Source organism: Triturus cristatus, chromosome 3_1 (assembly GCF_964204655.1).
Source record: "Triturus cristatus chromosome 3_1, aTriCri1.1, whole genome shotgun sequence".
Classification (NCBI taxonomy): Eukaryota; Metazoa; Chordata; class Amphibia; order Caudata; family Salamandridae; genus Triturus; species Triturus cristatus.
Window position 1 is genome coordinate 621,502,629 of NC_140583.1, and position 17,976 is coordinate 621,520,604.

The 17,976-nt window shown below is 47.6% G+C and overlaps 1 pseudogene; it reads left to right on the forward strand.

Annotated features, from left to right (window-relative positions):
• The first annotated feature begins 3,992 nt into the window (after nucleotides 1–3,992).
• Nucleotides 3,993–4,547, forward strand: LOC146860650 (lecithin retinol acyltransferase pseudogene; annotated as a pseudogene).
• Nucleotides 4,548–17,976: the final 13,429 nt, after the last annotated feature.

Here is a 17,976-nt window from a genome sequence, read left to right on the forward strand (position 1 = left end):
ATCACTTGAGCCACAGTCACACTTCAATCTGGGGTACTCCAGGAAGACCAAAGAACAATTCTTAAAATACAGGCTTGGAATTCTGCCAACCATCCAGCACCTTCTACCTTGGCAGAGGGAGAAATGGGGAAACTCGTGCAGATTATGTGGAACGGCATTGAAAACATGGAACATGTAATCTGCTCCTGTACCGAACTAAAGGAAGAAAGGAAAGGATTACTGAAAGCACACTTTAATGAACGAGGGATTCGAACGCAGAGACAGGCTGTGATTGCTTGCTTTGACACAAAGGACCCGCAGCTAAACAGGAAGCTAGTGAAAATCCTGTCACTAGTAGAATCAAAGAAATGGAGAGCAGCGCCACGCGTAAACGCAAGAACCATATAAGGTAGTTTTAATCCACATAATCGGAAACTCAGAGCACAGACCTTTGAACCTCTCCATAAGAAGCTAAACAAAGTCGCCTTTTCATCAGATACTTTTAAGCATTTAGAATTGCACTTCTCTTGTCTTACTACGTACAAAGTCTTTTTACATGTATTCTTGTAATGGTTTTAATTAATCAAAAACAATACATTTTTTACTTACTTACTTACCCTCTCCTCGGGGTCCGGCGCCACACCTCAGGGCCACGTCGGTAAGTCGCAGGCCAGTCCTACTAGGGGCAGCCCCGTGCAATTCTTCCGCAGGATCCGCAGCTGGATGGAACCGGGGACCACCGGGTGTCTCAGGGATCACAAAGTATTTCGGATGCCATCCGATGGCCGGTGAGTGAGGTCTCAAGGCAGGATGAGTGGATATTTGCGGGCTGGCCAACGAAGCTTCAAGAGCTTACATCCACCATCTTGGCTGGCTCGGCCACGCCCCCTTCTATGCATCTTGATGATTATGTGAACAGGTAATGGTATTTATTTAGATGTCATCCTTGTTGTTAGAGGGAAATGTGAGGTAGGTTTAGGTATTATTTTATTTGTATTTATTTTGTAAAAGCTGTTGGTACTTTTGTGGTATTTTGTAAGGTGCAAGATGTGTGGTATGCTGCAAGGATGTGGTGGAGACTTTGAGCAGAGGGTTTATTGGTGGTGCAATGCAGAATGTTGGTATTGGAAGCAGAATTAACAGAGGTGGTTGTCTAGGCTTGTTGCGAGTTAGCGCTACTCTTGTTCCTTACTTTTATTCTAAATAAAGAAGATCTGAACATGCATGATTTGCTGCTGTGGCGAAATACAGCTCCTTGTAGGAGACACTAATATATTGGGATTGTGTAATTAGTTCCCATCAAAACTGTATGTTAACTACAGCTATTTAGCATATATACTTGAAAAATTGTGTCGCAGAATGCAGTTTGGCTTAAAGATTTTTTGAATGACCCAGGGGTGAAGAGAACCCCTCTCCAACTCAAGCGCACCCTGGTTTCATTGTTTGAACCCTATTTTAAGCCAAAGCTGTTTTTCATTTCCAATTCATTTAACAGGCAAGAGTGTTTGGGCCATGCTGATCCATCTGAAAGAGATCGGAAGGGAACATCCAGTCATACCCATCAGTCACAGACAGAACTGAGCTGCAAGAGAGGAGTGCTTTACCCTTGTTTGGGTCACAAGACACTTCAGGCCCTACCTACCCAGGATCAGCTTGCAGTCCAGAGCACCCATGAATCCCTCAAGTGGTGGATGGTAATAAAGGGTGTGAATCTGAATCTGCTGAGGGGGTTCTCTTTAAAGCTTGGAACCTCACCTGGAACAAAAGGCAGGGATGTCACATAGGTCTGCTAATGGGAATTTCCAGATGTAGTTTTTGTATCTGAGCTCAGAGAATCCATCCATCCATCCACCCACCCACCCACCCACCCATCCATCCTCCCATCCATCCTCCGATCCACCCATCCACCCATCCCTCCCTGCCTCAACACACAACCCGAAAAGGATCCCTTGGCACTGGTTTTCTAATGGTCGCTAGAACAAAGCTGTTTGTTGAGTGGCTTTCTAAGGCTATTGAAATGGGACAGGTAAGGGTACATTTTAGGTTCTGGAAAAGAGCTCCATAGTGCTGGTCTAGGGCAAATGAAGCAGTGTGGACAAAATTCCTCATGATGCATCAAGGCTGACCCAACATTCCCTGTTTTATTTCTCTGCCCTGGCATGTGATTTTGATCATCAGTGGAATAATCAAATCTGTGAGCACACTTGAGGGCCTCCATGTTTCGAAGATGTTCACCAGCTAAAGACATGCCACTGCTGTACAACCTGTGCACCCACAGTGTATCCCTACTCATCATCGAAAGTAGATATCCCACCTCGTACAAGACTGTGGGAAGACAGTCGCTCATAATGTTGGTCCTTGCTTCTCCTAGTGTGTGAATAATGCAAAGTGTGTCAATGTGGCTTGATACAAGAGTTTAGCGTGGCTTGAGGAAATCAATAAGAAACCGTTTGAACAGTAGAAAAAGAATAGGACAAAGGTTAGCACTCACTGGTGAGGAGTCATCAGGGAAGCTCCAGCTCTTAATAGGCCAAAATACAGGACTCCAAAAATAACCAATGCGAGGTAGGGGAAATATCACAAGGTTGCCTATGGTAAGTGGAAAACCAAACTATTAAAAGTGTCTCATAAGAACACTTACTGCAAGTCGGATAGGATTGAAGACAACTAACATAAGAGGCACAAGTCAATGTCAATGCCGATGTCAAAGGCATATGTCAAAAATAATTCCACCCAATATGTGACAATCATGATGTCGGTATGAGGAGCTTACCTAATGGCTACTGGTGTAGAGGAACACATGCAAGGGTAATCACCATTCACAATAAGCATTGGAAAAGCCAAAAGGTTTCACCTTTATGAACTGTTAGCTTTGCCAAGGTTTTTAGGTCTCGGCTGTCGAAAGCAGCACATGCGCTGCTCTCGGTATTCGAGAGCTTCTTGGAATCAATACAGATTCCGAAATTCGCGGAGGCGGAGTTGAAGCCCCGCCCATCTTTTTAATTGGCAAGCATCATCTTAAATGCAAAACGCGGGCTTGTGATTGTAAAGGAGGCTTCTTAGTCCCTCCTTGTTGCCGCCTTGTCTCCTTTTGGCCCCGCCCACCAGGATTTGATCTTTTACCCGCGTCAGTACACACACTCCACTTTTTTGTTTAAATTCCGCTTTGGGAAAGTCAGCCGCGTGTCAGCCGCGTGTTTATTTATTTTCACATCGTGCATTCACTGTAAGCCGATGCGAAAATAAGCACGCGGCTGCCTTTGCGGTACCGCGCTTGTTTTCCATTTCAGCCTCGCAAACCATGCAGTATGATTTACTGGTAGACAAAAACAAAGGGCGACGTTTGTGCGAAACATCCCTGAAACCATTTGAAATGCTGCCACTTTCTGCTGTATATGCGGTGCTCGATAAAGAGCCCATTAGATGGGTGCATTTGAAACTTTTTACGATCTCTTTTTCCGTGCATAGTGGGGCTTGTTGTTCCAAGCTCTTTGAGAGCAGCTTCGCTACCAAGTTAGACTAGACAAAGGATTTAAAATCCTTTTCTCAGGGGAAAAGAGCGGGCACAGCAAGCAGGAGCACAAAAGGCAGATCCCCCACAGGCCCAGTTCTAATCCTTAGAAAATGACACATTCTGGAGCCTGTCCACGGGTCCCCAGCGTAGGTGGTGCGGCCAAGAGGAGACCAAATGATGACATGTTACCGCAGTTCCTCAGGCATGGCTTTCACGCCAGACTGTAAACAAAGTCGTGGCTTCTGCGGTATGCGCTTTTATTCAAAATGTTCTGTTTCAATGAGTTACAAGTTTATTTCTGTCGGCCACCCACATTCTTTCCAGCCAATCACACGGCCAGCATCTCTCAATGCAGGGTCTGCGTTGGGCTTGGCGAAGGTGGAGATGGGGGGGATTAAGTGGGAGGGCGAGTTTCCAAATTGCCAAAATCATCAAAGTGGCAGAAACTCCCAGAAAGAAGGAGCGACAACAGGAAAGTGCAGCCTGCAGCGAGGGAAAGATGAAATCCTCGGTGCTGAAAGTGCAGGCTTTCATTATCGAGAAAGTGCTGCTGATTTCCAACTTCAAACTGTTGCCCTCAGATGAGGTATTTACTGCCAGTCCCTACAATGTGTCCATATACAAAAGGGAGGACCTGCTGGAGGTGCCCCGCACCCTCTTCGTCCACTTTGGCATCTACCTGGGAGATGACCGGGTGGCCCACCTGCTGCCGGATAGCCTGCCCCTGCTGTCCAAAGACCCGTCCCTGCTGCAGAAGGTGGTGACCAACAAGCGGCTGGTGCTGGGGGTCCTGGCCAAGGCGGCCAGCGTGCGGGTGGACTTGGTGCACTACTTTGCCTACGGGAGCCGCATTCTGGTCAACCACCTGGACCGGAGCTTCCCACAGGGGGCGTTGCTCACGGAGGAGGTGGCGCGGTGAGCCGAGCAGCTGGTGGGGGCCATAGAGTACAGCCTGCTGTGGAACAACTGCGAGCACTTTGTGACCCGCTGCAGGTATAGCAGCCCGGCCAGCCTCCAGACTGACAAGGTAACGCTATGTGTGACCCGCTTTTAGCATATTTGTAGGGGACTGCGTTACAAGAAAAGAGTTGCATTGAAGCGCACTAAAATAATGGCATGTGCCCAAAATCACATGTCATGGGATAGCTGGTATTAAACCGCAGGGTTTCTGGTAAAAACAAATGCCAGCACTTTTTCCTTCTAGATCGCACATATATATTCGAACACTATCGAAGTTGAGCAGGCCTTTCATTCTCCCGAGTCCATCAATCACATGGGTATTAAAAAGGCGGATGGCTGTAATACCCAATATTTACAGGGAGTCATAACGGAAAAATTAGTTGCCAACTGTTATGTACAAAGTCGACTTATATTGATATGCTAAACTGAGTTCCAGAATGTATCTTGAGTTTTCATTATACGTGTCTTAGTGTGTGTGTTCTCTCTAGAGCTCTCGAGTTGTTTTAGTCAATTCAATTCAATTCAATAAGCTTTATTCGGTTCATATAAAACAACAATAAAAGCACATTTAAAACATTATTAAAAGGCAGTACAATTCATTAAATTAATGGATTATGACTCTTAATACAACTTTAAAACAACATACTTTTCCTTGCATGAATTGATCTCAGAATATATGTTGCAGCATAAAAACAAATATCATGTTCTCGCATTGTAAACAGTCAACTCATAGCAGCATTCGTAGTTAAAGTGCAATATTTTTTAAACAAAGGTTTAAGGAAAGCAATACGGAGGTTCAGATACAAATCACATATAAGGAGAAAGTGCAGAGTACTTTGTTTAGTATGTCCATCACATGGGCAGGGGGAGACGGGATAGTTTTTTACACAGGGGAATGCTACCAAGTGATGAACAAGGCCTAATCTCATTCTTGTAAGGACAAATCGATGTGACGATCTAGTTACCTGGCTCAAATATGTTTGGAAACCCTCAGTTTCTGAAAATGAATAATAGAACTGGCATGTTGTTAAATGCCCACTACTTTTTTGTCGTACACACTTTCTCTCCCTCCGAAACGTATTTTTCAGTTCAGTTTTAGACATTTCTATTACTTCATTGGGGTTTTCCAAAATATTTATTTTAAATAGATCCTTAAAAGTTTGTACTATATAATTGAGCCAAGGGATCTTTAAGCAATTATCTAGTTGGAAACAGTCTTTAATAATTTTTCTGTTGAACTCGGTCTCTTCTTTCAGCCATATAGATCTTCAGATCAATAATGGTCTTAGCCCAGTTAGGTCCGTCAGATAATTAATCCCCACTTCGCTGTGTATTAGATCAGAAGACGCTGAAGTGGGTAAGCAGAGCAACTTTTTAAGAAACATATTTTCCTCTGTTTGCAAATCACCATGGTAATGATGACCCCAAACCCCCGCACCATAAAGTGCGATCGAGGTACATCTCGATTGATAAATGTGCATCATATCTTTAATACGACAGTCCCCTATTTTAGCAGCAAACCTGAAAATCCCATGTACACTTTTTGCCATTTTAGACCTAACATTCCTCATTTCTTGTGACCATTTACCATTACTAGAAAAGGTTATCCCTAGGTAACAGAACTTATCTACTGTTTGTATTCTCTGTCCTTCTACGAAAAAGGATTTAGTTCTCACGGGCCTTAAGACGCAAACCATAGTATATGTTTTAGTCTTGTTAATCTGCAACTTTCTACCCTTAATAAAGTCAACAAATGTATCTATTAACCTCTGTAGGCCTATAGGTGTTCTCGATAAAAGTACGGCATCATCTGCATAAAGCATGACCGGCACATCTTGTCCTTCCGCCTGGGGTGCATCGGACTTTACAAGTTTGAGTGCTGCGTCCACTTCATTTATAAAAAGTATAAAAAGCAGTGGAGCAAGGACGCAACCCTGCCAGATGCCTAATTTAACCTTAAATTTAGGGGTACACTCGCCCTATTGACGATACCGCACTGATGTTACTAGTTTTTCATAAAGCCTTGCCAAAAAGAAAACAATAGCCTCTGGGGCACCAAGATCTAGTAAAATCTGCCATAACATTGCGTGATCCACTAAATCAAATGCGCTGCTAAGGTCAGCGAAACATAGGAAAAGGGACCCTTGCTTGGCACGTGTATATTTACCAATTACTAAATCCAAGTTGATACACTGTTCTTTCCTGAAACCATATTGGGACTGAGTTAAAATCCCATTTTCCTCCACCCACTCCTCTAGCCTAACAAGTAGAACCCTACTCATAATTTTGATGGATGAATCTAGAAGAGAGATCGGCCGATAATTTTTTGCTTCAGATCTATCACCCTTTCTTAAATATGGGGATAATTATAGATTTGCCCCATGTGGAAGGGGCTCCTTCCATTACAGCGGCGTTAAAAACTCTATTTAATATGGGACCCCAGAGGGCAGGTATGGCTTTATAAACATCTATTGGAACACCATCCGGGCCCGGGGCTTTCCTTCCCTTACTGCTATTAATTCCTTGTTCTACCTCTAGTAGTGTAATATTTAGAGGTAAAATCGGCCAAGAACTTGAATCCCCAGAATCCATTATGGTTACATTTCCTGGGTTGAAGATGCTAGAGAAATACACAACCCATGCTTCACCGCTGACATAAGATGTCATTTCGGGTACCTCCTCACTTTTTAGGAAGGGTGAGTTAACTGTTTCCCAGAATAGCTGGCTGTTATAGGTATCCACAGCCATTGTTAGTTTATCCCAAGCCTCCTCTTGAAGCTCTCTTTCTCTGTTTTAATTGTAATTTATAAGTCAGTCTTAAATTCTTAACAAGCACCAAATCCCTACTCCTACTAGACAGTGCTTGTTTGAGCTGGTTCAAAGAGTGAGTACAGGCATGGTTAAACCATCCTCTATTCTGTTTAAATTTCTTATTAGATGTCGTAGTCATAATACTATTAATAGTTCCATTAATTTTACAAAAGTTCATTAAAATCAGGAATGGTTCGACATTGACATCCAAGTTCGCAGAGATCTCAGTGTAACATTCAGTTACAATATTTTTTAATATCTTGTCCGGGTTGACCCCTTTCCATTTTATTCTAGTACCATTTGGTGTACACGGGGCTATATTGCCAATCATAGTTTGTATTACCGGGCATCTATTGCCCCATACAGTTAATATCATAGTAATACAGTTATGATCACTTAATGATAGATCTTCTATCCACGGAGTGGTACAGAATGAGACAATATTTGCAGAAACCAGTACATGATCTATAATAGTGTTTGTGTTTCTACCTGTAAAGGTTGGGATCAGATTTCTAGAGCCATCTCTTGCACACTGCATTATGTCCAGATCAAATTTAGCGAAAATATGTTTAAAATTTCTCCTTAAGAGTTATGTGGGAAGTGCACACAATCATCTCCTATGTCATTCCTAAACCCACAAACCTTAGTCGCAGATAGAGAGCATATTTGCGTGTTAAAATCACCCACCCAAATTATATCAAAATTAACACCTTCTTCATTACCCAATTTATCAATTGCGTTCTCCAGTTCTATAACTACCTTGTATTGTGTACAATCGAACAAATAATTATAAAAATTGATTAACAAGACTTCCCGTCCATTTTTTTGGTGTAGCCAGAGTACCTCTGAGTGGCATCCAACATTTAAAGACTTTTTAACTTCTATAGGCAGATTATTAGACATAAGTATTAACAGCCCCCCTTTGCTCTACCGGCTGTGGAACTCAAAGCGGGTAAATAATAAGAGACAAACCCATCAAAATTGACATTCTAGGCACCAAGTTTCCTGGAGACATATAATGTCGTGTTTGTTAAGAAAATCCATCGATCCTAACATCTCTCTTTTCTTAGTCAATCCAGCTATATTCCATGTGGCTATACTCAATCCACTAACTATAGGTCTCTCTATGGTTTCATCTGCCTGGGTCATTGGGTGCTGGACAACCCCGATCGCATTAGTCGTAGGAATCACAACCTGGGGAGAAAAATCTTCTTCCATAGGTTCGCTCATATTGCCATCTAAAAGCTCTCCCTGCTCTTTACTCAGATTCCTGCCTTTCAGAATACTTTTATCCCCCTGTGGGCTTAACTCCTGTCCGGATAGTACTTGTCCTACCAATCCCTCAGCCCCTTGTTGGTTAGTACTCCTAAGACCCGCCGTTCCTTTAACGTGGCGGGCAGGGTTATGTCAATCATTCTCCTCAAGATTGCTGAGTGGTTGGAATCTGTTATGGGTTGGGAGGGCAAAATATGGCGAAGGGGGCATTATCCAGTTAGCTCTACGGTATACCAGATCTGTAGCCATAGATGTATCTAGTTTTAAATGGCTGTAGAAAAAACCAAGTGGGAGAGGTAAAATGCTACCTTCATTATCTGTCAGAGCAGAAGCTCTTTCCAAGGTAATCCTAGCATAATATGGATTTTTAAAATTAACAATAACACAGTCACCCTTCTTTGTTTTCCTTAAGGGACCGATCCAATTGACTCTACTTGTCGTAAGGATCTGGTCCGCATAGTTAACAGGATAGCCACAGTTACAATTTAACCAATCCACCACTTTGTTTTTAAGGGATGCATGTGTTTCTGTTGCGCTCGGGCTAAGAGGGGGGATATTCACCAGTACTGCCACATACGGACAACAATCCGGGGGTAAATTATTGGATCTGACCCGTTTTTCCACCTCTGAGTCTTTCTCTATCTGATTTATAGGTACCTGTGTAGTCTCCCTATTCCTAGTACCTTGGTTACCTGCCTCACAGGGAAAGCTATTGCCCAGTAATTCCTTCCTTTGTCCTGACTACTGTGGTTAGTACTCTAGAATTAGAGCTTACCAGTTCTCCAGCTCTTTCATTCCTAGGGATATCAGGTACAACCCCTGAAACAGGTGTTGTTCCTGTACCTTGTGTTCCTTCCTGCTGCCTAATTATATTCTCTTTAACCATATTATCGGAATTGTTAAGTACCCCATTAAGTCTAGCTACCTTGCCATTGAGTTGGTCTATTTTATCATGCAGTGGTTTGAGGTGTGTTTCTAGTGTATGGGATATGGCAGCTATGATCTTATTAACCTGCACATCGCACATAGTTCCCAAACTGGATGGATGTTCCACTATAGGGTTAGGGGGTAAAGCCTTTATGCCTTTATTGGCTATCCCCTGTTTATGCTGAGTTTTCCTACAGCTCCTTTTCCTTTTATGGATAGGTGATCCATTTGATACCAGTAAACTATGGGCTTCTCTAAGGTCCGGGGAGTCTGGTGCAGGGTCTGGGCATAAGGAGTTCAAATGGGAAGCAATATGTAGATCTTTATTTATGTTAGACTTTACATTAGACTCCACTTGTGGATCAATCACGTTTGTAAAGCCGGATGCACTACCTTGTCCTAGCGAGAGACGCCGTTCCGCCTTGTCTATCTCAACACTAATGGCACTAACCGCCTTAACAAGATAGCAGTCGATAGTGGAGCTTGGGGTCTCAGCTACATTATTCGTTCCTTTTTGTAATTTACGTTTCGACATGTTATTAATTTCTTGTTTAATAAGTACCCCTATATACAAAAGAATATAATACAAAAATAAAATCAATGCCCAATTGAATATCCTAATCGCTTAAGCACCTTTAAAAAGAAATAAAAAGGAAAAAGCGTATTGATCATCTAAATTTTAGGGGATAACATTTACTAATATTAAAACTAAAATAACACTAAACATGACCAAAGGAACCGGTTGTAAAAAAACTTTGGCAAATCAAAGCATATCCAGTTATTCACGAATTCCTTATCAGTCTGTCATTACAGAGCCAAGGGAGTTGGCCCAGCCCAGCCTCGCACGGTCTCGGATGGTCTCAGACGGGCCCGCCCTTGGCCTGGGCTTCGCAAAGCAGAAGCCGCGAGGAGTGAAGTAGCGCTTGTGGGCGGTCGAGCAGGCACAGGTGTGCACAGTTATGGGGCTCCTGGTCCTTGGAGTCCCGTGACAGCAGCCAGCAGAAATCCCAACAGCGAGCGGCCCCCGCAAAGCGGGGGCCGCGAGGAGTGAAGTAGCGCTTGTGGGCGGGCGGGCAGGCAGGCAAAGGTGTGCACAGTTATAGGGCTCCTGGTCCTTGGAGTCCCGTGACAGCAGCCAGCAGAAATCCCAACAGCGAGCAGCTCCCGCGAAGCGGGAGCTGCAAGGAGTGAAGTAGCGCTTGTGGGTGGGCGGGCAGGGTGGGCGGGAAGGCACGCACAGGTGTGCACAGTTATGGGGCTCCTGGTCCTTGGAGTCCCGTGACAGCAGCCAGCAGAAATCCCAACAGTGAGCGGCTCCCGCGAAGCGGGGGCGCGAGGAGTGAAGTAGCGCTTGTGGGCGTGCAGGCAGGCAGGCACAGGTGTGCACAGTTATGGGGCTCCTGGTCCTTGGAGTCCCGTGACAGCAGCCAGCAGAAATCCCAACAGCGAGCGGCTCCCGCAAAGCGGTGGCCGCGAGGAGTGAAGTAGCGCTTGTGGGAGGGCAGGCAGGCAGGCACAGGTGTGCACAGTTATGGGTCTCCTGGTCCTTGGAGTCCCGTGACAGCAGCCAGCAGAAATCCCAACAGCGAGCGGCTCCCGCGAAGCGGGGGCCTCGAGGAGTGAATTAGCGCTTGTGGGCGGGCAGGCAGGCAGGCACAGTTGCGCACAGTTATGGGGCTCCTGGTCCTTGGAGTCCCGTGACAGCAGCCAGCAGAAATCCCAACAGCGAGTGGCTATTTGGGAGTTGTTTTAGTCTCACGTGGCGCTATCAAATTTCGTATACACAAAATAAAACAGTGAAACTATGGATAAATGGGTAGCATCCAAAATAGACTTAGTCTAGTTAGACGGTAGTAGCTACGTCATCTTGAGAAACAAGTCATTTTAACATTGCCACAACGTTCATGCAGAGACATTTTTGTGTCTTTTATTGAAAGTTGGCTCATTGTTGGGAGGTTCTCTTGCGTGTGAGGAGGAGCACCTCCTTGGTGGCGCCCAGCCCAGGTGGCGCCTTGTGGTGGAGTAGCACCATGCTCTTGTTAAATCACGTTTAATAGGTGGTTGTTTCCTGTGACACAAACAGTCCGTGAATTTTAGTCGCCTTTGTGTTTCTGTTGCGCTCGGGCTAAGAGGGGGGATATTCACCAGTACTGCCACATACGGGCAACAATCCGGGGGTAAATTATTGGATCTGACCCGTTTTTCCACCTCTGAGTCTTTCTCTATCTGATTTATAGGTACCTGTGTAGTCTCCCTATTCCTAGTACCTTGGTTACCTGCCTCACAGGGAAAGCTATTGCCCAGTAATTCCTTCCTTTGTCCTGACTACTGTGGTTAGTAGTCTAGAATTAGAGCTTACCAGTTCTCCAGCTCTTTCATTCCTAGGGATATCAGGTACAACCCCTGAAACAGGTGTTGTTCCTGTACCTTGTGTTCCTTCCTGCTGCCTAATTATATTCTCTTTAACCATATTATCGGAATTGTTAAGTACCCCATTAAGTCTAGCTACCTTGCCATTGAGTTGGTCTATTTTATCATGCAGTGGTTTGAGGTGTGTTTCTAGTGTATGGGATATGGCAGCTATGATCTTATTAACCTGCACATCGCACATAGTTCCCAAACTGGATGGATGTTCCACTATAGGGTTAGGGGGTAAAGCCTTTATGCCTTTATTGGCTATCCCCTGTTTATTCTGAGTTTTCCTACAGCTCCTTTTCCTTTTATGGATAGGTGATCCATTTGATACCGGTAAACTATGGGCTTCTCTAAGGTCCGGGGAGTCTGGTGCAGGGTCTGGGCATAAGGAGTTCAAATGGGAAGCAATATGTAGATCTTTATTTATGTTAGACTTTACATTAGACTCCACTTGTGGATCAATCACGTTTGTAAAGCCGGATGCACTACCTAGTCCTAGCGAGAGACGCCGTTCCGCCTTGTCTATCTCAACACTAATGGCACTAACCGACTTAACAAGATAGCAGTCGATAGTGGAGCCTGGGGTCTCAGCTACATTATTCGTTCCTTTTTGTAATTTACGTTTCGACATGTTATTAATTTCGTGTTTAATAAGTACCCCTATATACAAAAGAATATAATACAAAAATAAAATCAATGCCCAATTGAATATCCTAATCGCTTAAGCACCTTTAAAAAGAAATAAAAAGGAAAAAGCGTATTGATCATCTAAATTTTAGGGAATAACATTTACTAATATTAAAACTAAAATAACACTAAACATGACCAAAGGAACCGGTTGTAAAAACTTTGGCAAATCAAAGCATATCCAGTTATTCACGAATTCCTTATCAGTCTGTCATTACAGAGCCAAGGGAGTTGGCCCAGCCCAGCCTCGCACGGTCTCGGACGGTCTCAGACGGGCCCGCCCTTGGCTTCGCAAAGCAGAAGCCGCGAGGAGTGAAGTAGCGCTTGTGGGCGGTCGGGCAGGCACAGGTGTGCACAGTTATGGGGCTCCTGGTCCTTGGAGTCCCGTGACAGCAGCCAGCAGAAATCCCAACAGCGAGCGGCCCCCGCAAAGCGGGGGCCGCGAGGAGTGAAGTAGCGCTTGTGGGCGGGCGGGCAGGCAGGCAAAGGTGTGCACAGTTATGGGGCTCCTGGTCCTTGGAGTCCCGTGACAGCAGCCAGCAGAAATCCCAACAGCGAGCAGCTCCCGCGAAGCGGGGGCCGCAAGGAGTGAAGTAGCGCTTGTGGGTGGGTGGGCAGGGTGGGCGGGCAGGCACGCACAGGTGTGCACAGTTATGGGGCTCCTGGTCCTTGGAGTCCCGTGACAGCAGCCAGCAGAAATCCCAACAGCGAGCGGCTCCCGCGAAGCGGGGGCCGTGAGGAGTGAAGTAGCGCTTGTGGGCGGGCAGGCAGGCAGGCACAGGTGTGCACAGTTATGGGGCTCCTGGTCCTTGGAGTCCCGTGACAGCAGCCAGCAGAAATCCCAACAGCGAGCGGCTCCCGCGAAGCGGGGGCCGCGAGGAGTGAAGTAGCGCTTGTGGGAGGGCGGGCAGGCAGGCACAGGTGTGCACAGTTATGGGGCTCCTGGTCCTTGGAGTCCCGTGACAGCAGCCAGCAGAAATCCCAACAGCGAGCGGCTCCCGCGAAGCGGGGGCCTCGAGGAGTGAATTAGCGCTTGTGGGCGGGCGGGCAGGCAGGCACAGTTGCGCACAGTTATGGGTCTCCTGGTCCTTGGAGTCCCGTGACAGCAGCCAGCAGAAATCCCAACAGCGAGTGGCTATTTGGGAGTTGTTTTAGTCTCACATAGCGCTATCAAATTTCGTATACACAAAATAAAACAGTGAAACTATGGATAAATGGGTAGCATCCAAAATAGACTTAGTCTAGTTAGACGGTAGTAGCTACGTCATCTTGAGAAACAAGTCATTTTAACATTGCCACAACGTTCATGCAGAGACATTTTTGTGTCTTTTATTGAAAGTTGGCTCATTGTTGGGAGGTTCTCTTGCGTGTGAGGAGGAGCACCTCCTTGGTGGCGCCCAGCCCAGGTGGTGCCTTGTGGTGGCGTAGCACCATGCTCTTGTTAAATCACGTTTAATAGGTGGTTGTTTCCTGTGACACAAACAGTCCGTAAATTTTAGTCGCCTTTGACGAACCTTTATGGGCCACACCCCCTCCCTGGTTGTGTGTCTCAGCCCAAGATGATGCAGATTACAGGACACACACAGTTCTTTAATTTGTGTGGTTAGTGCTCGTACACTTTCTGTATTTTATTTTTAAACTAACAGTGGGCATAGCCAATCCTTTTTCGCGAGCTTGGTACAGTTCTTGTCGTTTTCCCATTTGGCATACTGTGTTGCAGTTCCACAGCACTTGCTTCTTTTCGTGCGGGCTGATTGAAATATGTTTTTATCGTACCCACCTTGCCAAAAATATGTTAAGGACTGCTGCCCAGAAACGCTTAGACATGATTCAAAAAGTGGTTCCCCACCCCCACCTCGATCTTTAAAGGGCTGCATGAGCAGAAAGGCATCGTTCAAAAACTGGTTCCGCCCCTACAGACCGCCCCTTCCTATTCTGCTCACGGATGCCCTTTGTGTGCTTTAATTGTAGATTCCCGTGAGATTTCTGGGGTGTTCCTTTGGAAAGGGGGTGGTGGCAGGGTTTATTCTATCCTTAGGTGAATGTCTTTCTGAAAAGGGGGCTGTGGTGCTCTCGCTCAATGGAATGTGGGGGTGCCTGAAGTACTGCCCTCCGTGGCTGCTAGTAAGGTTGCAGCGAATTATTTGTGTGATTGGTGAATCTTGGAAGGGTGGGTTAAAAGTTAGATGTGGGGTGCTAATATCTGGGGGGACTGTTGAGAGAGTGTTTCAGGGGTGAGGAGGCATCTGCTTAAGGGGGCAGCATAGAATGTTGAAATTATTGTGGGGTGCTGATTATAGGGTCATTCGCCAGTGAGGACCAGACGGGGGGATTGGAGGGAGCGGCCGACCGCAGGGAGGTCCCCCCCCCCCGGCAGTTTGGGAGGGGCGGGGGAGGCGGGGGGCTGCAGGCCACGGGTCGGCCATTTTAATTTTGGGCTTCATAATTTTGTAGCCCAAAGAGAGCCCAATGGGAGCCCAACCATAAATGGGTTGGTCTCCTGCTCCCAGCCACCATTTTAAGTTTGGTGACCTGGTGGCTGGGAGCTTAGGTGTCTTGGGTTTTCTTGCGTGGTAGTAGTGTCAGGCCAGTGGTTCGTGGGGCGAGTGGTATTGGAGGATGGCGGCGGAAGATTATCGTGTCTTAGAGGCCATCCGCCTATTGAGCGAGGCGGGCCGGTTGGACCTCATTGTAGGAGAGCTGCCAGGGCAGGCCTCGGCGGGTGTGGCGGCGGCCGCTTGCCAATCGCCCAAGCGCCCTCGGATGTCACCGGTGAGTGAGGGGGGCCACCCGCGCACTAAGAAGGTGGCCCCGACTCTGCATTCGTTGGCGGGGGTGGAGGGAAGGTCCGGGGAGGTGGGCGGGTTAGGGCACGGGCGGGTTTGGGGTGCCTGCGCTGGGGAAATCAGAGGAGGTTGCGAATGTTCCTCTTCCTGCTCCAGAGCTCCAGGAGAGGGCTGTGTCTGCCACCACGGCGTGGGGGAAACGAGGAGGAGGGCGAGGCGGCAAGCGGCGTTTCCCCTCGCTGACGTTCGCTTAAGAGGGGAAAGCGGTGGGTGAGGTGGGTCGGGCTGGGGGTCCGTTGTCTTTTCCTCAGGAAGGGAATTCGGGTGTGGACAGCTGGGAGGTGGTTTGTTGCACGATAGGGCTCCTCAGCTGGGCGTGAGAGGGTTGGGCCCTCCCTGATTGGGAGGGGTAGGTGCTGCAGGGGAGAGAGAGGATGTAGGGCAAATGGGACAGGGAGGGGGTGAGGTGGAGGTAGAACTGGAGCCGGCAGTAGGTGGCCATGACTGGGAGGGTTTCGATATTTTTTCCTCTTGGATGGAAGGGGTCCGGGGCATTGGACAGGGGGTGCAGCGAGATCCCCCTTTACTTATGGGGAGCGAGGTGGGGGTGCGCGGTTCTAGTGGGTCAGTGGGGGGAAAGGGGCCGGGGTGAGGAGCAGGTTCGGTTCGGTTGCATAGTGTTTTACAGGCATCGGCGGTGGCGCCGCACGGACAAGTAGGGGCATTCTGATCCAGAAGAGAGCGCGGCCCCTCGGTGAGGGCTCCTCGGCTAGTGGATTACGCGGAGGCGGTGGTATGGCCGCCGGTGCTGGTCCGAGCACCCTCCTTAGAGCCAGGTGAGACCGATAGACCACAGGCCAAACCAAAAATGGTGTCTGTGGGGATAGGGGGGTGAAGGGGGCGGAGGTGAGTGAGGAGAGACTACACAGAGGTAAATATGTGAAGGACACGGGGGTGGGTACAGAAGTAGGGGGAAGCCCTGGGTGCCAAGGTGGAGAGCGGGACTACTACAGAGGTGGCTGGGGGGAACAAGGAGCCTTTGCCGAGCAAGGAGTTGAAGATTAAGAAATTGCCCTATATGGGTGTGACGAAACCTTTGGGGGCACATTTAATGCTGGCGACTAAGGAGCGTATTTGGAAAGGGGAATATGTGGAGCTTTTGAAGCTGTTACACAGAGAGGTACGGTCCAAAGAGGGTTGTAAAGAGGAAGAATATGAGCTGGCAAAAAGCCTTAAGGTGCCGGTGACAATTGAGAATTGTACGGTGGCGTTTTTAATTTACGCCAGTGTTTACTGTGAAAAGTTTCCTGAGCGCTGTGTAGCCCTTTTTAAATATATGGATGTAATAAGAAAGGCACAGATCACGGGGGCGGCTACGCTTGGGCTCAGTATGACGAGGAGTTTCAGGCCCGGATGGCGTGGGGCCCGGAGGCTAAATGGGGGGAACTGGACACGGACCTGTGGCAACATACCATGGGAGCGGCCACAGGTGGTAAGACTGTGTTTACAGCTAGCGGGCTGCCATTGGTGTACCGGCCCTTTCAGGGGAAGCCCACCCGGGGAGGGGTGGGAGGCATAGGGTCAACGCCGAATGGGACAGGAGTGTGCTGGGACTTTAATAAAGGCCTTTGCACGAGGGAGTACTGCAAGTTTCGGCACGAGTGTTCACAGTGTGGGAAGCGACACCCCCTTGTTAACTGTTGGGGCATCAAACCACAGGCAAACCAGCAATGTAAGCAGTCAGGGAACGGCACCACGGGCCCCTCACAGCAATTCCAGAGCCAAAGGGGGGGCACGGGCCTGCAGGGTACTGGGCCCAAGAGCTTCTACGCCAGTTAGACTAGGGAAATTGGTGGAGGGCCTGCAGGGGTAATGGGATCGAAACAGGTTTTGATGGCAGGGTTCCAGTGGGGGTTTCATTTGGGCTATCAGGGACCTCGAAAGAGGCGGTGGGCTGACAACTTGAAATCAGCAACAGAACACAGGGGGTGGTGCAAGAGAAACTGAATAAGGAGGTGCGCGAAGGGAGAATGGCAGGCCCCTTTGAAGATTGGCCAACAGAGAACCTGATCATATCACCGATAGGGGTTGTGCCCAAAAAAGAGGTAGGGCAGTACCGGCTGATTCAGCACCTGTCATGGCCCGAGGGGTCCTCAGTTAACGATTTCATTGATGAGGAGGCGGCCTCAGTTTCTTATTCCTCAGTTGACATGGCCATGTCACTAGTTGTGACCGCGGGCGCGACTCGCAGAGATGGCAAAGTGTGATGTAAAGTCGGCTTTTCGGTTGCTTCTAGTCCATCCAGATGATTGGGATCTTCTGGGTATCCATTTTGAGGGAAAATGGTACGTGAACAAAGCTCTACCGATGGGTTGTTCTATATCATGTGCTTTATTTGAATGTTTCAGAACCTTTCTGCAGTGGTACTTCACGCGGCACACAGGTCACACATTGGTGATGGACTATCTGGATGATTTCTTCTTTGTCGGTTCACCGGGCTCCGCGGAATGCCAGGCAGCCCTGGACGCCTTCCATGAGTTCATGGGTGACATGGGGGTGCTGCTGGCACCCGAGAAGACAATGGGTCCTTGTACGGCTGTTGGAGGGAGGACCACCGGGGAG